Raw genomic sequence first — 24,114 nt, 5'->3', positions numbered from 1 at the left:
TTTCCCTTTCTCCTGCATTTCAGGTAAGTAGCAGGACCTCATATATTTTTCTTTGTTTGTTTGTTCATTGGGGTATTTTTGCAGGGCAGAAAGCTGCAGCTATTTTAAGACAGTTGTATCTTTTACCTTTTGTAAATGCCTAAACCCCATGAGGAGATTTAGCTGAGGAGAACATTTGAGGGTATTTAAAGAGAAGAGGGAGAGATTTCACATAGAACAAAAAGAAGATGGAGGTCAGAGAAGGAAGAAGCAATCTAGAGCAGATGGCTCTGGACACAGTGCTCAAGGAACTGATAAGTTTTAATGCACTGTTGTTCAGAAATAACTCCTAGTTGTTATCTTTAACTTGCTCCAAATGTCATTTTTTAAGTTGAAGAATGTGTCACTCTGGCAGAGAAAGAAAATGTGACCCCAGTATAATTTCTATAGTCTGAAAAAGGGCTTAGGGTAGGGGACAAGTGGGTGACAATAGATGAGGATAGAGGATGTGTCAGGTAACCAACCAATATTATAATTTCCAAGACAAATTCAAGAAAAGGGGAGGGCATATTTTTTTTCTTTGAAATATCAATCGTTCCCCAACTCCCTCTAAACAAAACAGACAGATATCCACATCTAATTCTAAGTGTGGAGGCAGTGAAAAAAAAAAAGAATAATTCTATGAATTGTCAGAATTGGGAGGTGAGTGAAGAGAAAAGTTATCTTCTTGGTACATGAGTTTCTGGAGAAGGGGAGAGTAAAGGAAAGCCAGAAAAGAGTAGCGAGAGGAAGAAAGGGGCAGGTAAGTATCTCTGTTGAATGAAAGAGGTAAGTTTCTTTGCACATTGAGGAAAAATGACTATGTCCTGACAGAGGAAGACCTTAAAGCTAAAGTGGATCATAAAGTATCAACAAGGTTCAAATTTGCTCTGTGTGCTTGTGGTGGCATGTATGTACTCTCTTTTTTAAGTGGTAAATTAGATCTTTGTCTACAGGTGTGTGAAGAGCAGAGGTGTGAGATAATGATACCAGTGTACTGTGACTAAAGCATCTATTTCTGGCAACTCTTCAGCATCTTGAACTTAGACCTGACATGACAGCCTGTCCTGGCATACCTGGGATGATTTAGAATAGTGTATCTCAAACTTTCACATGAATCATCTGGGGACCTGATTAAAAATGTAGATTCTGATTCAGTGAGTTTGAGGTGGCACCTGAGTTTCTGCATTTCCAGTAATTCTCAGGTTATGACAACACTACTGATCTTCAGACCACACCTTGAGCAGTAAGGGCCTGGAATACATAGTCATAGATACACATAAATATTCAAAGATATGCGCAATGCATATACACATCTGAACTTGGACACTCAAGTACAAAGAAAGACATTCACTTATTCATTTAGACAATATATTTTGAGTGTACTTTTTTAGGGCAGACACTGTACACATGTAGACATACACATGGAGGACTGATCTTTGCAAATGGACCTTAAAAATCACAAAATATTTCTTTGCTTTCCAAAAGCATGCCATCATTTTCCAGCACCAATCTCTCTGAATGGCCTCCTTTTCCTTACTCTTAGTTGCTAGCAGACTTTAGAATGAGCAATTGCCTACATGCAGAAAATAATCCTAATATCCTAAGATAGTTCTCTGCATTGTCCAAAATTCTTAAAATGGCTGTATGGCGTAGAGGTGGGGATGTGGGTATTGAAATGAGGAGGCCTGGGCTCAAATCCAAACTTTGTCACTTACAAGACAGCATTAATCTCCTTTAGCTCCAGTTCTGTATTTGCAAAAGGGTGACAATAAAGTCTCCCTCATGTGGATAGCTATTCGCCTAATTCAACAACTATCTATTGGAGGTCAATTGTCTGCAAAAGACAGAGAAATGAAGTCAATTCAATTTATCAACTCCTGGAACTCACAGTCTACTATGAACAGATACAGAAGACATGTGTAAAGGAAACGGCACACAAAGAAAATGATTGACTTTACCAGAGTGGTGAGAAAGTCTTCCCAGAGGAGCTGACAGCACAGCTGGGCTTTGAAGGATTGGAGGGGTTATCTGGTAGAAAAGGAGAGAATAGAGTCATGCTTCTCAAATTTAATCCACATCGAAATCACTGGAATTGCACTACCTGACTTAGTACCTGGGGCAGGGCATGTGATTCTGCATTTTCTAACAAGCTCTAAGTAATATTGATGTCATTGGTAAGACACTTGAAGAAGCAAGGGAGTAGGGCATTTCGGATTCAGGAAATACCAGCATAAAGATAACCTTGACAAGCATTATGGGGGATTTGGAGAACAATATGTGGCTTGAATGGCTGGGCTGTCGACTGCAGGGAAAGAAGTCATGGGAGATGATGCTGGAAAGTGGGCAGAGTTAGATCAAGGGAGAATTAAATGAAAAAACAAGTGACTTTTCCTGGCACTTAGTACTTCGGCAAAGTTGCATTATACAAGATGAACCCACAAAAATAAATTGTATTTTTGTATACCAGCAATGAACAAACTGAAAAGAAAATTAAGGAAACAATTCCATTTGCAATTGCATGCAAAAGAACATAATACCTAGAAATAAATCTAACAAAGCAAGTGAAAGACTTATATACTGATAATAACAAAACCTTTCTGAAAGCAATTAAAGAACTACATAAATGGTAAGACAGCCCATGTTCATGAATTGGAAGACTTAATAATGTTAAGATGGAAATACTACCCAAAGCAATCTACAAATTTAGGGCAATCCCTATCAAAATGGCCCTTTTTGCAGGAATGGAAAAGCCGATGATCAAATCCATGTGGAATTGCAAGGGGCCCTGAATAGCCAAAATGATATTGAAATAAAGGAACAAAGTTGGAAGACTCATACTTCCTGAGTTCAAAACTTACTATAAAGCTATGGTATTCAAAATAGCATGGTCTTGACATAAAATAGACGTATAGACATGTGGAATATAACTGAAAGTCCAACATCTATGGCCAGTTGATTTTCAGCAAGGGTGCCACGACCATTCAATGAGAAATGAATTTTTTTCAACAAATGGTCTTGGGACAACTGGATATTCATGTGCAAAATAATGAAATTGGACCCTTACCCCATAACACACACCAAATTTAAGAGATGGGAGAGAAACATATGGGAACTTTCTTTACTTTTTGTGCAATTTTCATGCAAACCTAAAACCGCTCTAAAAATAAATTTAAGTAAAAAATCTCCATATGAGACAGCAATACACATTACTAGAATAACTAAAATGAAAAAAGACGGACAATAACAAGTGTCGTTGAGAATGTGGAATATCTGAAAACTCTCAGACAACATGAATTGAAAATCATATATCTACTTTGGTAAAAGGCAGTTTTTTATAAAGTTAAACATACACTTACATTTGACTCACCACTCCTACTCCTGGGATTTTATCTAAATAAAAAAAAATATGTCCATTAAAAAACTTGTTATGATATGTGCATAGCAGCTTTATTCATAATAGCTGAAAACTGAAAACAAAAATTCATGTTACAGTGATTAGATATACAAACTTTAGTATAAATATACAATGAGACTACTACTCAGAAATAAAAAGGAATGAATTACTGATATACCCAATTTGGGTGAATCTCAAAAAGTATTATAAGCGAAATAGCCAGACACAAACACTACATTCTATATGGTTGCATTTATATTAAATTCTAGAAAAGCCCAAAGTGCATTGACATAAAGCAAATTAGCTCTTGCCAGGGGCCAGGGTCAGAGAGGGTATAAAAAGAAGCCAGAAAACTTTTGAGGGGTTATAGAAATATTCAAATCATGGCTATGTTGGTGGTTACATAATTGTATGCATTTGTCAAAACTCACCAAGTAGCATACTAAAAATTAACGAATGCTTTTGTATTTAAATTATACTTTAATAAGAATGATTTTTTTTATAACCATTGAAAACTGAACTCAAAATAGATTAAATACAAGAGCTAAAACTATAAAACCCTTAGAAAGAGACATAGGAGTAAATTTTCATGACCTTGGATTTGGCAATTGATTCTTAGATATGACATCAAAAACATTAGCAGCAAAAGAAAAAAAGTAGGTAAGTTGAACTCTATCGAAATTAATTTTTTTTTTTACATCAAGGGATATTATCAAAAAAAGAAAGAGACAACATACAGAATGGGGAAAATATTTGTAAATCACATATCTGATAAGAGTCAAATATCCAGAATATATAAGGAACAATTTAACTCGATAACAAAAAGACCATCAAATCAATATGGGCAAAGGACTTGCATAGGTAGTGCTCCAAAAAAGATATACATATGGCCAAAAAGTACATGAAAAGATGCTCAAAATCATTAATCATTAATCATTAATGATTAGAGAAATGCAAACTAATACCACTTCACACATTCGAATATAAGATTAATAATAATAATAATAATAATAATAATAATAATACAGTGGAAAACAGCAAGTGTTTGTGAAGATATGGAGAAATAAGAACACTTGTAATTGCTGGTGGGAATGTAAAATGGTTCAGTTGCTGTAGAAAGCAGTTTGGTAGTTCCTCAAAAAGTTAAAAATAGGATTACTGTTTGACGAAACAAAAAGAATTACAAAGCAGATACATGAAGATGCATGTTCACAACAGCACTATTCAGAACCGCCAAAAGGTGGAAAACAACCTAAATGTCCAACAGATGAATGGATAAACAAATTATGGTATACACATACAATGCAATATTATTCGGCCACAAAAAGGAATGAGGTACTGATACATGCCACAGTGTGGAAGAACCTAGAAAACATGCTAAGCGAAAGAAGCCAGACACAAGAGATTACATATTGTGTGATTTCATATTTATGAAATGTCCAGAAGAAGTAAATCTATAGCACTGAACGCAGACTGTTGCCAGAGGTTAGGAGTGGGAGGGAATAGAAAGTAACTGCTTAACGGGCACAGATTTCTTTGTGGGGTGGTGGAAATATTTTGGAACTAGGTAACGGTTGTGGTTGCACAATATTGGGATTGTAATAAATTGCTTTAAATGGTTAATCATGTTGTACACCTTAAATTTATATAACTTTATTTGTCAGTTATGCATCAATAGAGCTGGGGGGGAAATGACAAAACAGACAACTCAGTACAAAATAAATAAATAAAATGGCTAATATTCTGTAATATGAATTTCAATTCAATTAAAATAAAAGGATGTTGTTGGCCTTGACGAAAGGTAATGAATTTGAATTCAAGCAGAGGCAATAATGAAGAAAGACATGAAGCAGACTGTGAGAGTGGTACTGGCCAGTGGAGAACCAGAGGGAGGAAGGAGTAAAGGGTGATGCTGAACCTTCTCACCAGAAGGGGTTGATGCTATCGATGTTGCTGTAGGTGGTAATGTGTGAGGCAGATCAGATTTGAAGTGTGGAGACAATGTATTTAGTTGGATCATGAGGACTGGAGATGTCTGAGAAAGTGTGTAGATGGAAGGCTCTCACAGTCAGTCAGACCTCCTGCTCTTGAAATATAACGAGGTAGGTGAAAGAAGACCTAGAAGATATCCTGGTGGAGAGACCTTATGTGTAAAACTCCCTTCTGAAGCAACATATCGATGGTGTACAAGAAATCACTTCTTACATTTCCACTACTGTGGCCCAATATCCTTTCAGTAGATTCAGTTTGCTATTTTAATTGATTAGTGGAGACTGAGGATTATATAATTATATATATTGTATTATATGAATATATATATTAAGGATTCATCCAGGTACACATAGAAATCCATCCCAGAGCTAGCAATTGTTCATCACTTAATCTCTTACCACTCTTTCTTCAACACCGCACTCCCCAGGAACCATATCACTGCTGACCTCAGCATTGAACTTAATCCCAGATTCAAGGACCAAGAATTCTATCACTTTTCAGCCTTGTTGGCTTTGTGGGGAAATGTATCTAGTTTCCTAAAAGTCTCTCCAATTCCACAAAATTAGCTGGAGCAGGTTTTATTCTGCTGAGCAAACTCAGTTTTAGCATCTTTCTGCATCACACATCTATTTTCTGTTTCTTCCAGCCACTTTTGCTGCACTGAATTCATCCGGTTACCACCCTCCCCCAAAGAAAAGTGAGGCCACGAGTCTCCGAAGAGAGAAAACACTTTCTTTGCTGTAGGGGCATTGAAACAGCAACACCATCTCTCTAAATTCTTACCACTCCCCATAAACTTCAAGTTTGGAATCCAATGGAAATGACAAATTCATTGAAAACAAAAACACTTTTGTAAAGTTATACTAAAGACACATTCAAGAATCGAGGAAGAAGTTGTGAGTGCTGCAGAAATAGTTATTTATTCACATCTGGAAAACATTTGGTAGGGGCACAGGAGGGACAGATGAACTACAAGAACCTACAGGAATTTAAGTTTGTTTCTCCTTTTCCTGAACCTCCTCTCTCTTCAGCGTCTTTGGCTCCTCCTTAGTCTTCCCAAACAAGCCACCATGGAAATCTGCCCTTGCAAGTTCTCCCTGTCCTAACTTAATTCTCCTTTTCTTCGTTGTAGCTGACTTTGAGCCATAGTCCCAGATGGTCAGTCTGGGAACAGACATAGGCTTTTTCAAAGAAACAATATTGATTCCTTCTAGACCCATACAACCTCTTTCTTCTACCTCTTCTTACTCCAGTTCACAAGGCTTTTAATCCCTCCTGAATGTAGTGCTTCAATATGGGTCAGAGAATGGGCCACAACTCAAAATCAACTGTTCCGATCCAGGAAGCTTCGACTGGCACAAGCAGCATTCCATTAAGCAGGGTCTGGTGCCATTGTTTTTTTCAAGGCTCTCACCAGCTGTCCTTGCTATGCTTGGCTAAGAATTAGACAAGGGAGGGAGGATCTGGCTTGAATAGGAAGAGAGACAAGAGCTAGCTTTAAAAGGGGACACTAAGGACAAGCTCGAAGGGACAGGGAATAAGGAATGTCTCCCACAGGGGTGGTTCTGCTTTTGCAGAAGAATCAAGAAAGCAAGAGAGAAACAAGTGTACACATACTTATCTGGCTCTGAAACAAAACCAAGTTTAGAAGGACACTGAATCCAATCATTTCAACTCGCACATACCCCCTTGACTTTAGATCTAAGGAAAACCTCCTATGAGGAAATAAAACATAATATTTTGGTTAAAACTTTTATTTTCACAATAGGCATGTGGAGCATGGAGGTGCTTATAGACATTAGATTTTCTTTTGGGAAGCTAACTTTCTTTGTCATTTTTTTCTGAGTGTCATTTACTCAGCAGCAGAGAAATATGAGAGATGTCCTACTTATAAAGTTTGCAGCTAGCTAACATGCTAGCATTTTAAAAAATGTAAACAATGCTAGGTAAAAATTTTTAATAAAATACATTTTAATCATACATATTAATGACAAAAAGTATTATGTATTGATATTATTCCATGTCTATTCAAGCAGTTTATCAAACACCATAAGGAGACAATATTATAAATGGTTGAGATCACTAGCTCTTGAACCAATAGAACTCTGCCACTCACCATCTGAGTACCTAAGAAGAGTCTCTTAATTTCTCTAAGCTTCAATTTTTTTTTTTTTTGATTTGTATAAGGGAGGGTGATAATACTACCGACAGTGACAATGAGTCAAAAACTCTTAACATGAAAAATACTTAGCATAATGCTGTCGTATCATAAGCACTTAATAAAAGCTATGAATGCATTATTATTGTTGTTATTCACTTGTGATGATTTTGGAGTCATCATAGTAATGTCAATTATTGCACATAGCCCAGTCGGTCCTTTTACATAAGTGCTTGTTAAAGTAGATGTAATGTCCTTACAGGCTATGCTTTGTGCTAAGTGATCTGTCACTATTCCTGACCCTCCCTGTTTCCTAGCTTTTACTTAGCATATTAGAGTCCTTCCTGTTGCTGCTTTTGATCTGATCTTCCTAGAAGCTAAGAACACTCCTGCCTGCACTCGCTAAGGAAACTAGATAACCTTGTGTGTTAAATTAGTAGGTTTAAATTTCCACCCAATTCTAAATAAGTCTACTAGGGCTTCAAGACTTTCCTGTAGAAAGAAGTACATAGGCTTTATGATAGTTATTTCCTTCGACCTACGGAGAAGTCTCCGGAGTGAGGACATTCTGCTGAAGGAGGGAACAGTACTGTGCAAAAAGGGAACAAAAACACTGCAAAATCATGGAGACAGGCAAGGGCATGATGGAGAAGGGTTAGACGTTTACTATGACTGAAGCGTGGGCGACTGTGAGGATAGGAGGAAAGGCTATAAAATGATAAGCTTGGAGAGCGAGCCCTCAGTTATTCAGAGCGTTGTATAATGCCAATAAAAATGGCTACAATTATAAACATTTTCAATATTTTAGGTGCTATGTTAAGCATTGTACATGTATTATCTCATTTAATTCTTACTACAATTCTGTTAAATTTGTAATACAATTTACATTCTGTAGGTGATAAAACTGAGGCTTGGGAGGAGTGAATAAACTGCCCAAGGCCTATCCTGGATGATTTGATTTAAAATTCTATGCTTGTAACTACCATGCTATACTCTTCCATTAGACTTAGTATCTATAATAATAATTTTGGCTTGTGTGTGTGGGTAATGGGAGCCAGAGGAAGTTTTAAGTGGAAACATAATATGATAAGATTTATTTTTAGGAAGGTAACGCTGAAGGATGGATTATAGAGGAGAGATGTTGAAGACAAGGAAAACAGCCTGAACATTCAAAAAAGACCTGAGCAGGACTTACCATAAGACTTTGGCAGCAGAAACAAGGAGATGGGGAGGGACTCTGAAAATATCTCCAAGTAGAAGCAATAGAACTTGAGGCCTGGCTGGATGAGGGAAAAGGAGAAGTAGAGTAAATCTCTCAGGTTTTTAGATTGATGAATGAACGGATGGTGCTACCATCTATGTTGGGGCAGCAATTTTTTTTTTTTTATTCTGTCTTCTAGGGAACAGAAATATTAAAGTTGTCACTCAAAAAGAACCCATTAGTAAACGTGGTTGGGTTAAAAAGGATTATTTGATGCAGGACTGCTCGACAAGGTTAAACACTACAGTGCATTGAGAATAGTCAAGAGGACAATTCCTTATGTATTAGGTGATGTCCAGGAGCCTTGGTAATATGGGTCTGGTGCTCAAGAGAGCTGGCCTAGAGGTAGAGCTTTGAGAATTATTTGTTTCAGCAGATCTTTGATGATAGCATTTCTGTGTTTGTCACTGTTCCTGCTCACTTGATAAGAGTTGCTAAATAAAGATATTTTAAGAACTTTGAAACCAGTGGCTATATATCATTAGTTGAAAATGCAATGTAGGTGAATACTAAAATATTTCTACTTCTGGGTGGAACCAAATAGCTTTATATATGAACTGTGTACCATTTAATTCAAACTGGGAAGCTTTTGGAATTGCCAGAATAAAACGTTTACCAACTGAATGAAAAACAAGAGACAAGATTTGGTTAATTTTTTCATGTGTCACTGGTAGAATCAGAGGAATCCAGGACTTCAATGCAGCAGGCTCAAGGGTTCGGAGGAAATTCAGCTCAGTTGACTGGGCACTTTTTTGCCCCATAAGGAAAACCACCCATACTATTGTTTTGTAGAATCACAACAGCTTTTTGTATATTGGCAGAAATATGCTCCCAGCTGCCCAACTCTGTGGTTTCTTTGGTCATACAGTAAAAGCACTTGTGACCTCGAAAAACCCACATGAGTTTCAATGGCAGAGCTGGGAATTTCTTCTGGCAATCATAGTGTAATCTGTTGATCTATCATTCTGCATCAGTATTAGGTAGGTTAACTCTTATTTTCAAAGACAAATTAGAACATCTAGTACCACTATAGTTCACTTAGTCAGTGATAGCCCCAAACCAATATGAAGAAAACGAGGCACAGAGAGGTGAAAGAAGTTGCCTAAGATCACACAGCTTCACATAGCAGAAAGGTTCATGAAGAAAATATGTAAAGCAGAAAATATATGAAGATTCTGGTTCATACATTTTCATCCACAGGGTATCCAGAGACAAATCATATTACTTCTATCAGAGTTTCCCAAACTTCGGTCATTTGCATAACTACATAACACCAATTGTTGACATAGCCACATACTACCTTTGATATTATTTATTTAATATATTTAAAAAATAAATACAATTTTAAAATTCTTGTTTTCTCCAAGATACAGAATATGTAAGCTCACACAATTGATGTTAATTTTTTCTAATCCACGTGAAAATCAGTTCATAACTCTAAAAATTTTGTCCTTGTCCATCCTAAAATTTGTTCTCTAACCATTCATTCACTTTTTCTCTGAACAGCTTACACTGTAAACTAGAAAATCACGCATTTCAAACATTACATATGTACAACCATCAACACAGTTAACAGCTATAGAAGACTTGCTACTATGTTCAGGGCCATGTGCCATGTGAATTGCTCATTCCATATCACCTCCTCTGTGAAGCTGAGCCTGAGAATGAGAGCCCACGAAGATTTTTTTCCTACCTGTGCCAAGAGTGTGCATTAGGTAACTGAGCATTTTACAGCAGACCATCCTATACTCTAATTATGTCTTCTCTCCCCAACAAGGTATTAAGCCCCTCTAGAATATTACCATTATTATATCTTCTGTTACTGCTAAAAAAAAGAGCCTTGAACTTTGTGCTTAGTGATTGCTAATGCCCATGGTCAAAGTGATCAGATCTAAACACAGGAAGAAGAAAGACACAGCAATTGAGCCCCTACTACATACCAGAAACCCTTCTGTCATTATCAAATTCATTTGTAGCTAATCTTCACTGCAGCTCTGTGTGGTGGGAAACTGAGGTGAAGAGAGGCCAAAGAGATTGCAGAAGTTTATGCAGCTGGCAGGTGGCAGAGCTAGGAGCAAAACCGAGATGCGGCTGATTCCAGGCGCGCTGCTTTTTCCACTGCAGCAGCCTGCTGTACTCTGCTTCTGGTAGAAAAAGACACTTTCAGAGAAGGAGTGAAGACAACCTTCTCTATCAGGGAAAGACACTGCAGTTTCTCATTATCTCAGATCACAAGTTCTCTGCCAAGTGCTAAATTAATAGTCAATAACAAACTGTGACCACTGGCAAAAGACTATGGAAAGAAAACCTGGGCATGGATGACCAGGGTAATGAACCATCAACACAATAAATTCTGTGGGCAAGAGTCTTGACCAGGATCTCATTCTCCATTCTGAGTCATACAATTTCCCGGCTAGAGCATGGCCAATTGGTTTATGTCCGAATGGATTGGGCATCTGTGGGTCCAGCAGCTGCAAAGTTTTTCATCGTGGCTCATTCACACTGGATTAACAAGTCAGGCCTGGGAGGGAGAGATGACCAGGCCCTTGACTCTGTTCAAAGCCTCACTTAACACTCTCAGATTGAAAGCCAGGCAGGAGTTGGCAAGCGAGGAGCGGAGCCATTTCTCAGGGGACTCTGAGGACCTCAGCATGTGTGAAGACGGGGCTCTGGCTGCCATTTGCTGACTTCTAGACAGTGCAGGTCCATGTATCCAGAGCTCCTTCCTTTAGTCATCCCTGGAGCCAGCCTATGGTGGTTTGCTCTACAGATAGAAACACTTTTTCTATAAAGTTCTATATATGCAAAGAGAGCAATGGGACTTGAGGGGTCTTTTCTCAGAGAACACAGATTTATTTCATTAATTAAACATAAATAAAATAACACCCTTTGCCTTAAAAAGTCAAGGATATTGAATTTCAGTAGGCAGAAATGCCATTATTTTTTAATTTGAGGGATAGTGAGGGGATTTAACCTCTGCGTAATGTAACATCTCAACGCTTTTGTTTTTTTTTCCCTCCACATAGTAACTGTTTCCTTCCTACAGGATTATTATGGAGCAAGAATTGAAGACTGGCACAGGAACTTGCAATGAATATCAGCTCCCTCCTTTTTATTCTTTCATGAATATCTTTTAGACTTAAAAATAATAAGCTCGGTATGTGAACTATATCTGTAAAAAAAACAACAAAACAAAACCCTAATCTTAATCAGTTCAATATAAAACCTTTCTCTAATGACCTTGCCCTTAGAAATATGCTTCTTCTTCAGCTTCTCTCTCTCTCTCTCTCTCTCTCTCTCTCTCTCTCTCTCTCTCTCTACCATACATGCCCCAGAGGAAAAGAGAGGATGGAGGTTGTGTGTGACATCAGAATGCCTTGGTCCTCTGGAAAGAAAAAATATGAAAAGAGCTTAATTTATTCCTCAGAATACGCTTGTCCTATGAATCACAGGACCCAGGTTGCGAGGAGGCCATGTGAGAATGCCAGGGGACCAGGATCTCTTCCTTCAGGATATTAGGTATTTTGTGCAAACTCTCTCCCTGTAGGAGTGATTAGTGGTGATAATAGCTAACGTTCGGTTAGGTCCAGACAGTCTTTGAAACATTTAACACATTTGAACCCTTTGTCCTTCTTTACCAAATTATTATCCTGCTATAATCTCCATTTCACAGATGAGGAATTTGTAGCACCAGGTGTTAAAGTAACTAGTCTAAGATCATCCAGTCAATAAGTGGGGGAGCCCATGTGAAAACCTAGGCACAGTAGCCCCAGCATACAGCCCTCACTCACTGTTTTCTAATATGGGGTACTATATTCTTAGTCAAGGCAGCCTGGCTATGCCTCTCCCCTCTTTAGAGATGAATAGACATATGCTCATTGCTGAGCTAACTTCTAAGATCCCACTGTTAGGAGACAGTTGGACTGGACTCTTTGGGTGAGGAGAAGTGAAGGTTGAGAGCCAATACTACCCTCCGGCTTTTTAATAAAATGTGTGCCTAATGACAGGTATTTCAGAGGCACGCAGCTGAAAGAGTGGAATTAGTAAAGAAGCAAAGGAGTGTTGGAAAGAGCGAGGATGGAGAATAAATATGAGGCTGGGAAGAAAAAGCAGCCTCCACAGTTCAGAGAGCTTTGCACCAAGATGTTTGATTTTATCCTTCAGGTCAGTGCTTCACCAATTTTTTTGACTCCAAAGTCTTTGGAGAGGTCATTTCTCCACAAGTCCTGGGTCAGAAGCCAGAAACTCTAAGTGTGAAATCCTGCTAGAATTCAATGTTTTATATTTAACATCCAGGAAAATTATGTGTTCTACTCCATGATATATTTATATTGGTTAATATAAAAATAATGTTTTACATTTATCCCCAGTGGCTTTGCAAAGGTGTCATGTTTATCCTGTGCCCTTGCATACTTCATGATGTTCTTTACCCCATGAAGTACTTATTTCCTGATTTGAGAATCATAGCCCTAGACACAAAGAGCCATTGAAAGGTATTAAACTAGGCAGGAACTTCACTGGATTTGAATTGTAGAAAGTACTCTGTCGTTATAGCATGATGCCCCTGAAGCTCTTAGTCTAATCCGTAGGGGAGGTAGTTGAGTTGCCCCATTTGTGAGCCTGAGCAGACCAGAAGAGGGGATCAGGGTCATTGTGCACACTCGCTCTAAGGCTAGGACTCACCCTAAGACAGAAGGGTTTCCCCAATTACCAATGCACTGTTACTGATGGAGAAAGGCACAGGGAGAGAATTTGCTGAGTGATTAGAAATGGTTCCGCTGATGAAAGAACTGGCAGACAACAGCAGCTGGGGGCCTGGCAGATGAACTTTCAGGCTTCACAATTCCTCACAGGTTCAGCTCTGTTTAGATCCCACATGATGACATGGTTGGATTCAAGTAACATGTTTTATTTGCCAATGGAAACACTATTTGAATAAACAGTTAATTTGCCACAGTCTCTCTCTGCAAGGGAGAAACTCTTATTTTCCTTCCCAAATTAAGCCAGATTAAATCTAATTTTATTAATAGAAGATGCATCATTAATTTTCTCTGGCTTTTTCCAACAGGTGCTCCTAGGTGCTACCTCTTAATTCATATCTGGCTCTTCATTTTTTTTTAAAGCCAATAACATTGGGGATAAGCCATAACAATAATAAAAATTACAGTAATAATAATGTATCTCATTTATTTAGCATTTACTCTGTGCCAGTCTGTTAATTGATTTACATTAATTGTCTCAACTGATCTTCACAACAAATCAATAAAATATATAGTCATTATTATCACCATTTTATGGATGAGGAGATTGAGGCTTAGAGATGGCAGAGCTGAGATTCAAACTCTGACAGATGTATTCTGAGTCTGTCTCTCTTCACCTGTGAGCTCTTCTGCCAAGAAGTTTGAGTCTTCCATTTTGGCATTCAGCCAGAATTAGCCCACATAGACCCCTTTTTGAGTTTCATTCCCTCCTGTCAGTAGTACTCTCTGAAGACTTTCGGTGATTCACTTCCGGGTCACCTCTAACCTCTGTGAGCCCTGTGAGACATTTAAATGCCAGGGCCACATTTGTTCTTTTTAGCTATAGCACTTCTTTTCCTGAGGACATGCTATTTTCATTAGGATTAAAATGGCCCTCAGCAATAAATATTAAAAACTTGCCCAGTGAAAAGAACAGTTTCCTTAGAAGCTTATGAGGATTAGAATTTTTAAGCAGGCCCTGCTACATATGACCACCCCTCTTCTTTGCCATCCCTTTGTGTGCTCCCGCATGGATGTGCTTTTGGCATCAATCAGATTTGGTGTTTTGCACAAATCTCTTCATACTAATTGTCTGTCCATATTGCTGTGTGCTCCGGATAGAATGGTCAGGGGGAAATAGAATCTCACTCCTTCTCCCACCCCTGGGGGGATTCAAAATTTATGTGCTTGATCTTTGTTGGTGGCGAGATGAAAATGCTTACTATACATAGCAGCTTTCCTCCTTCATGTTCAATGGCAGCCCCGCTGATGGGGAGCCTCAGCCATCCTGTTTGTTGCAGAGCCACCCACGGAAGAACTCAGACCAGCAGAAGCCAAGAATCGGCTAGCTGGGACTGGAAGTCTTTCCACGGTGATCCAACAGAGAAACTTGGGAAGGTTAATTATTTTAGCTGTAGATTGTGGTTCCACGGCTCTATGCCATGAGATGCTGATCCCTAGTTTACTATCTGTAAAATGAAGATGATATTACCCACACATTGGGGCTGTTGGGAGAATTAAAGGGATTGTATCAAGTATTTAACACAAGTGTTGGAGTAGGGAGGCACTCTCTGAATGTTAGTGCTTTCCCCTCCTGTCTCTGGCCACAATCCTGAATAGTAGGTGAGGTATTTATCATCCATGTTCCTAAACATCCCCAAAGACTTGTGGTTTCTGTATTAAAAACCACATTGACTATTCCAGGCTAATTAGGTGTCCTTGGGCCTGAATTTCTCCATACAAATATATAAGCTTGGGATTTTTTAAAAGTATATGGTAATTTTATTCTTGGACAAATAATACATTTTCTAGCAAAGCACAGAGAATTCTTTCAGCACTCGGAACTGGGTAGGAATTGCTTGATATATGGCTAGCAACTCACAGTAACTAATGATTTACAATAAATACTTCAGCAAAGAAAAGTCTGGGTAAACTCTATATTTCATTCTTCTGACAATGAGCTACAAAAGGTTTGCATCTTAAATCAACTGGTGGTTGTGCACCAGAAGGATGTGGTCTAAATAGATTTGTATGACGGGGCAATTACTCATCACGGAAAGGATCCCAGCTGTCATCATGGCTTTTCCCTAAGCAGTCAGTGAGTGAGCAGTTATGGAATTATAGAGCTAACCTCCTGTCCTCCGCCCCAAAGCCAGAGTCACAGAGGATGTACATCATGACACCCAGGAGGCACAAAGAACGGTCAGCACCCCCAGCTGGAAATATGACATGCTGAAGGGGCCTGTTTTCTTCCTCCTTATTCTGGTCACTGGTGGCAATTTTGGCAGATGGAGGGAGAGCCAGACTAAGTCTCTCCTAGTACAGGATCCTCATGGCCTGAGTAGTAGGGACAGTGCGGAGAGATGCAGAGACTGCAGTCTTGGGGGCTGGTATCCTAGCTTCGCTAATCACTGACTGAGACAAAAAAAGAAAAAAAAAAAAATCAACCAAGCAAACAAAAAAAAAATTACATTTCTCTCATTTACCATTTTTACTAGTTACAAAATGAGAGTGGTAACTTCTACTTTAAAATATTTTTGTGATCTAGTGTGCATACAAGTGACTAGCACTTAGTGAATATTATTCCACTTTAAAAAAATGATACCTAATATTTACAAAGTGTTACTACGTGCCAAGAGCTGTGGTAAGCACATTACATGGCTTTTGTCCACAGCAACTTCCCATTTTATAGATTAGGAAATTGAGAAACAGGGCTTAGTTGACTTGCCTGTATATAGCTAGGATGGAGAGAGTAAATAGCAGAGATAGGCTTTGGCCCAGGCAGGTTGGATCTAGACCGTCCTATAGTTGTAATAGGGAGGAAATATATCCTGGACTGGAGCTTAGAGAGCGCTTTCTGTGCTGGGCCTCAGTATACAGCATGCAGGTTCTCCATCCTCAAAGTATTTATCCAGTCTCATCAGAGAGCAAAATGGAAGCATCAGAAGTAAAACAGTACGCATATAGAAACCCACAATAATGCCACAGGAGCTCAGTAAGAGTGCGGACTTGCTCAGAAAACACAGATCTCTTCTCTTTGGCTTCCATCTCTGCCACTTTTTTGCTTTTGAATTTCTTAAATGAATTTTTTTACAAGGTTAAGGCTCTGATCTTTTTTCAAAAATAAATTTATTGAGGTGACATTGGTTAGTAAGATTATATAAGTTTCAAGTATACAATTCTATAATACATCATCTGTATGCTGCATTGTGTGCTCACCACCCAAATTCTAGTCTTCCTCCATCACCATATATTTGACTGCTTTGCACTCTACGGCCTCCCCTCACCCTTCTTCGCCGCTGGTAACTACCATATTTTTGTCTGTGCCTATGAGTTGTTTTGTTTACTTATTTGTTGCTTTCTGTTTATTTGCATATGTTGAACCATGTTCATGCCCCCGGAATAAACCCCACTTGATTGTGATGTATATTATCCTTTTAAAGTATTATTGTATTTGATTTGCTAGTAGTTTGTTTAGGATTTTTGTGTCATAGTTATTAGAGATATTGGCCTGTAATTTTCTTTTTTGCATGTGCTGTCCTTGTAAACTTCCAATCTTGAACCAAAGAATGAAGCCTGACTTTGGCTTAAGCAAAAAGAATGCAAATATGTATACCAGAGGGACAGAGTTAATAGTAAAATGTGAGACATTTTCCTCCACATACAGAGAAATGTTTCATGAGAAAACAAGAACCATTGTTGACAGGAAAGTTATGTGTAAGAGGGTGCGCTTGGTGGCCCTGTGCCAAGAGCTGTGCTAAGCACATTACATGGATTTTGTCCCACAGCCACATGGAGCTGCAACCTGAGCTTAGCCCTGTGTGGGGAGAGAGGAATCATCCTCCAGAAGGAACCTTGGATGGGGGTTGGACAGGAAGGGGAAGGAGACAATGCAGCCACTTATTTTTCTTGTGCTGCTTAAATCATTGTCCCCCAACCTGCTCTGCTGAGAATAAGCATAACTGTCTCCAGGATGTCAAGGCCTTGCCTTCTTAGTAAATCACATGGGAATCAGAAATAGACCCACTGTGCAACTCTAACTAAAGGCACTTTAGTCTACTCTCGAATGGGAATGGCTGGGTTTGGTGGATAGTCACCTCCTCTCCATGTAACCTGCCAACTTTGAGATCCGCTTGCCTCACCACAAAAGCTATTGCTGAAGTTTTTTCTACAGTCTTTAAGACTATTGTCACATGGATTTGGGCATTATATAGTTATGTCTCCTGTTTATGAGATATCCAGCTAAGAGTCACTTCTTCCAAAGAAATGAGGTTTCGCAAAGCATCACCTACTTTGATTCAGCACTAAAATATTTAGCAGAGCAGTATCTGCCAAAATGTGTTTCTTGAAACATTTGTTCCATGATATATTCCCTGAAAAATGTACTTTACGGAAAGCATATTATACAGCCCCTTTACATACAGGCATATCAAAAGCGGGAATATTTTATATGAGTTTAACCCATCATTTCCAAAATCTATTTGTTAATTGAATTCGTTTGCTTTTCAACAACTAGAGACAGCCATCAGCTCTGGTTTGGTGGACCATATCTTCATAAATGATGACACAATCTGGAAGGATTGCTTCTGTACCATGGTCTCTAGTGCAGAGGCAGGCATTCCATTTCCCACTGCAAGACTTCCACACCAGAGGAGTAATAGCAATATCAATAACATTGTCGATTTATGCCTCACATCAACACTGTGTCTACATGGGCTGACAAGCCAGCACTGCCTCATGAGCAGTTGGAAGGTATATCTGAGCAACACATATTGCCGCTATGTTAGAAAAATGATTAGCATTTTCTTCTGCAAAAAGGCTCACTGCAGTCTTCGAACTTTTTTTGTCAGTAAAAACAATCAACTTGGTATCTCTTTGAAAAAACAGTAGTATAACACTAGGAAACTCTATAAATGACCCAAGGGCATGATCAGCAATAAAAGTGGAAAGACCTTCACTGCACTTAGCATTAAAACAAACCCTATAAGGCAGGCATTCTTATTAGATTCATTTTACAGATGAGGAACTGAAGACACTTTTTCCAGGATCTCACAGGAAGTCACAGTTAGGACTTGAACTCAGGCAGTCAGACTTGAGAGCCCATGCTCTTAACTACAGAAGAGGTATGTAGGTGATGGGAAACTCCAGGTTGGTACACTCAGAATGACTGCCATCAAAGTAGCCACAGAAATGCTTGGTCCTCTCTCTTCTAAATGCAGAGCAGCAAAATTCTTCCAGATTTTTATGCCATCTCTGCCCACTGCCCATCTCTGATAACTCCAGGAGGGTTCACCATCTGAAGCCAACTGTCTTCTACTTAGCACAGTTCTTATTAGCTATGGTTTCCACACACACCGTCTGTAAGAGGCTTCTCCCCATAATATATGGAGAATGGTCACTGCAGATGACATGGCAATTAACCTAACAACTGAACACATAACATATACTCACATTAGAAAACTATGCCCCTAACAACAGGCAGGATGATGCTTCTAAGACTCTATTCAGCAAATAGCCATATATCCACAGGCCTGACAAAATCCACACCTCTTCTCTGTGTCCATATGATGAGCACCCTATTGTCAGAGAAATGTACCACTATAAGACAAACTGCTTTGTTTCGCGATATTTTATCCACGAATTCTGAGCTATCAAAATATTCATAACTTTTGATACAGTAATCCTACATTAGGGAATTTAGGCTAAGGAATCCTTTTTTAAAAAAGAAAAAAAGGGTTAACCCTGATATTCAGTGAAGTGGTAGCAAGAAGAAAAGAGAAGGCAACCTTAATGTTCAGAAACAGGAGGATGAATAAATAAATTATAGAGCTCAACTTGATGAAAATTATGCCAGATGTTGGTAAACTTTTTATATAGAGATCCAGAGAGTAAATATTTTAGGATTTGCAGGCTATGGGGTTTCTGTTACAACTAGTCAATTATGCCATTGTAATAGCCATAGGCAATATAAAAATAAGTAAACATGGCTGTTATTTTGTTATTTACAAAAATAAGCAATGGGCCAGATTTGGCTAGTGAGAAGTATTTTGCCAACTCAAAGCACCATTATTTCAATGATGATTATAAAAACTGTACTAACATGGGATAGTTTAATGAAAAAGAGCAGAATAAAAACTCTGTCTTCAGTGATTCTGTGTATTTGTATATCTATATATATTAGAAAAATCTGGAAAGAAAACATACATATATGCAAATAGTTGTTGGGCTGAAGAGTTAGAATTATGGGGTGATTTTATTTTCTTCGCTCTGAGATTTTTTTGATATTCTTTCATTTACCTAATGCTGAACTTGTATAAAATAGAATTAGATCCAGGTCCCTTATAACTAGGTCTCTCTACCAAAAAGTCAAAGGATCATGAGAAAGTATGGACCATACTCATGCAATCTCCATTTGCATATAGCCTTTGTTCCGTAAATGTGTAGTCCTTTACTTTTGGAGGTTTCCCTCCAATTAGCCTAAAATCAGAGAGGAGGACATTTTTGCTGACCTATGCTCAGCTGGACCTGTGGCTACTGTGGTGGTTGGTCTTTCCAGGGAAGCTGGACACACTACTGAGCACCCAAGAATCCTCAGTGGGGAGCAGAGGAAGAGAAGTGACATTCTTTAAGAAGGAAAAAGAACAGCGCTGACTCTATCTTGCCATGAATCCTTCCAGTTAATAACCAAATGTAAGCTATCATGAATTTGCGTTACGAGGCCACCTGCCTGAGAGACTCTCTTGTTTTGTTTTATTGAACTATGGGGTGGTCTCCATTAATGGATTTCACTGTCTACAGATTTAGTCAAAGCCATTATTATATTTAAATTTGTTGAGCTGGAGTTTTATAAGGGATTTATTCCCAAAGGGAAATCGACTTGGCTTTGCATATGTGTTCATTTCAAAATACAGTATCTTGTCTCATTAAATCCCAAAGAATGAGGGATTATAACAAAACAAAGCAGGCACCGCTTTTATTAAGCAGGCCCAACAACGTGCTGTGAAGGCTATGGCTTTCTTTTCTTTCTTTAGGATTACGTCATTGAACCTGAGTTGATGTAAAAAGATTCCCAAATGAGGCAAACTTGAAAACAATACTTTTTTTGAAAAAAAAAAAATTCTTTTCTCTTTCCTTAAGGGTTCTGATATTAAATAAGATATTTTCTTTCTAGTGCTCCAGTATGTTAGTTATCACAATGAAATAATTTCCCAAACTACACTTCTTGCTACCGGTTGTTATGGAAATAGTTGTGCTATACCCCAAAACGAGTGTTAAAACTTCACAATAAAATTCACAGGGAGAAGAATGCCTGGAGAAGTCTCTTTAATTTTAATCTGTATGCATCTGATAGTCTCCTCAAAGGTGAATGATTATCATTCCCTTCATCCATAATTGATCAGAAGGCCCTCTCTTCTTTTGTATAAAATGTTGGTCCCAGGAAATTATCCTGTGGCAAGCAGTGGGACAAAGATGTTCAATCACCTGACAATCTTAAAAGTAGAAAAGTATTATTTAGTATTATTTAGGAAATGATAATAATAATTTAAGGAACACGTTTTGAGGGCTTGCTTTGTGTCAAATAGTGTGTTAAGGGTTTTGCATATATAGCTCATTTGATCCAAAGAGTAGACACTAATATTGTACCCACTTTACAGATGTAGAAATAAACAATAAGTCCAGCATCTTGCTTAAAGTCATAAAGTTATTAAGTTGTTGAGCAAAGACTTGCAATCAGGTCTCTAAGATCCTAAAGCCTTTTATTAACTAGTTCAGTATGTTGCCTAGCTACAGGAAAATGTCTTAAATTAGCGGTCCCCAACCTTTTTGGCACCAGGAATGGGTGCTTCTGTGAGAATCTAATGTCCGATGATCTGAGGTGGAGCTGAGGTAGTAATGCTAGTGCTGGGGAGTGGCTGCAAATACAGATGAAGCTTCTCTGGCTTTCTTGCTGCTCACCTCCTGCCGCGTAGCCTGGTTCCTAATAGGCCACAAACTGGTACTGGTCTGCAGCCCTGGAGTTGGGGACCCCTATTGTAAATGATTAGGAAGGAGAACATTTCTTTAGAATATTAAAGGAGGATACTCCTAGAAGAAAGTTTTATTGGGTAGAGGTGGAGGAAAATAATTTTACATTGTTTGCAGAATGTAAAATTATTCTGTGAAACCAAAAATTGGTGATTTAATCAGGTCCTAAAGATGGAATAGAGATGAGAAAAACATAAATGGTCAAAAAGCAGGAACTCCAAGATCTCATTCCTTAATTCTAAATAAACAAACAAACAAAATTTAAGGTTATTTTTCATATGAAAATGGACTCCATGATATATTATATATAGTGTAATATATTTTAAAGCATTTTAATTAAAAATTAAAAATATATTCTACATTTATCTACCTTTTTTGTTTACAGAACATATTAATTTAATATTTTTTAATGACTCAGGCTAATCATCAGAAATATTTTGTATTATTCTATTCTAAAATTTATGCTCCAGGTATCATTGAGATCTAGGGGTATCTCTGCTCCTATATTACATGACACCAGACTACTAATTTGGTGGCAGCGGGGTGAGGGAGAGCGGTTTCTATGCGGTGTCAAGAAAATAGTATATGCTTTGGAACTTTAAAGACCTGAGATTGACTCCCTACTGTGTATTTGTATGCATGTCACTTAAGTTATGTGAGCCTAAGGTTTTCGCATCTACGAAATGGGAATAAACAGTAATACTTTCCTTAGAGCACTGTCGTGAGGATAAAAGAGAATATAGATAAAGGGCCTGGAACAAAGTTAAAAATGCTTAGTAAATGAAAATTATTTTTATTATGTCACCTTGTTTTTTGTCAGTATCCTGGCTTCCTACTGTTAGTGCTGCTGTTTACTCCGGTAAAATCCCAACTCTTAATTAGCTACTCTTTCATGCTGTGGACTGATAAATCAGATGACAGCTGATAAAGCTTACTAGAATTAAGCACACAGTAAGAATAAATAGGCTCTGAGCAAATAAAAGGCAGTTTTTATGACTGCTTAAAACCAGACTACCAGCTCCTGATCTGTGTTCTAGGACCTTGAACAGGGATGATAAACAGGTTTCATCTTTTCTGCCAACTCTGATCTCTTGGAAGCAGTTACCTGGAATGTTGCATTGAAAAGGGCTCTGAAAGAAGGAAGTGATCAATGAGTAATGTCTGCTTTGGACAAGGGATGGGGGTGGGGTGGAGTGGGTGGCACATGTGCCACATATTGCTGAACCTAACATAGGTTCTCAAGCTTTCCAATTCAGTTATCTTCATGTAAATGAGGGGTCTATACATGTGTGAATATATGTATTTTTAATCGATATACATATGTGTCTATAAAGAACCCACTCTTATTGAAAAGTCTGAACCTAAAGGGGATTCTAACATGAAATGGTTTTATTTTTCATTAATCGCTGTTCTCAACTGTTATATCAGAGGTCTCTTCGGGCATATTCCATTACTTTTTGTTAAAACTTAGTTACTTAAAAAAAATTAGTTCTGCCCAGTTTGAACGTGTAATCCCCAAACTATTAAAATCTCCTCTCCTTTTCTCTGTAGCGCAGCCTTGATCCCTATTTCAAGAGATCTGCAGAAGCGAATGCAAGCGGGCTTCTCCTTTAACTCCTCCACCGCACTTTTCTCCTAGGTCAGACTCTGGGATGCTTTCTCTTCCCCAGCGCCACTCACTTCTGGGTCTCTAGATCTTCTGGAAAGGAGATCGGGGGGAAGGCAGGGGTCCCTGGCTGCTTACCTGTAGTAGGAGGCCTCTTTGGTCTCACTCTGTCTTGGCCTGGTTCTGTCTGCCACTGGTGGTCTGTGCACATGGATATTCTCCATATGGGTTTAGAAGGTGATGTTCGCCTTCACTCCACCTCTCCATTGCTGAAGGATAGTTGTGTCTATCTTTGTAGACACAGTTCCATATCTTCAACCTCCTCTCCAGATGGGGCAACCTTCACTTGGTAGCCACCTGGGTAGGTTCATGGCTTTTGCCTCCCGAACTAGAGCTCTGAGGAAGTCTTATTCTACACTCTCAAAACTAGGATGGGTGGGAGTTTGCTACCATCTTCTTCTCAAGCACACAAAAGTGTTGTGGGCCTGCCTACTATCATCAGAAACCTCTAGGAAAAAAGTAGTCTCCAGGCTCCATGTTTACTTATGTCCCAAATTCAAGAAGATGTGAGTTCTCCCACTTACTGCCTCTTTACCCTCTGCTCCTCCCCAAAGAGAGTTTTCAGATTCCCAGTTCAGAAGAGCATGCAGTCCAGGTGGGGAGATGCTGGTTTTCCCTTCATTAGGGAACCCTTAATCTCTAATCCTCTTGAGCGTCTCTTCCTTATGTTTATATGGTTTATATACAGCTGTGCTTTCTGTATCTGGTGCTAGGCCTAACATCGGCAGGTCATGCAGTCAGAAAGGAAAGATGGACATAAAGTGGGAGAGAACAAGGATGAGCTGTAACCCACAAGGATGGACTGGAACATATGTCAGTCTCTCACTGTCTCTGAATCTCTAACTTTAGAAATGGGGA

The 24,114-nt window shown here is 38.6% G+C and overlaps 1 long non-coding RNA gene across 1 annotated transcript in view; it reads right to left on the bottom strand.

Moving 5' to 3' along the window:
- Nucleotides 1-2,047, bottom strand: part of LOC107196143 — a 7,671-nt gene extending 5,624 nt beyond the window's left edge. Inside the window, exon 1 of the long non-coding RNA XR_001517509.2 lies at nucleotides 1,980-2,047. This is a non-coding gene — a long non-coding RNA (uncharacterized LOC107196143). The remainder of the gene's footprint in view (nucleotides 1-1,979) is intronic.
- Between the last annotated feature and the right edge of the window lie 22,067 nt (nucleotides 2,048-24,114).

The sequence above is a fragment of the Pteropus alecto genome, unplaced genomic scaffold (assembly GCF_000325575.1).
Source record: "Pteropus alecto unplaced genomic scaffold, ASM32557v1 scaffold95, whole genome shotgun sequence".
NCBI classification, from domain to species: domain Eukaryota; kingdom Metazoa; phylum Chordata; class Mammalia; order Chiroptera; family Pteropodidae; genus Pteropus; species Pteropus alecto.
This window is presented reverse-complemented; position numbering and strand designations above follow the sequence as displayed.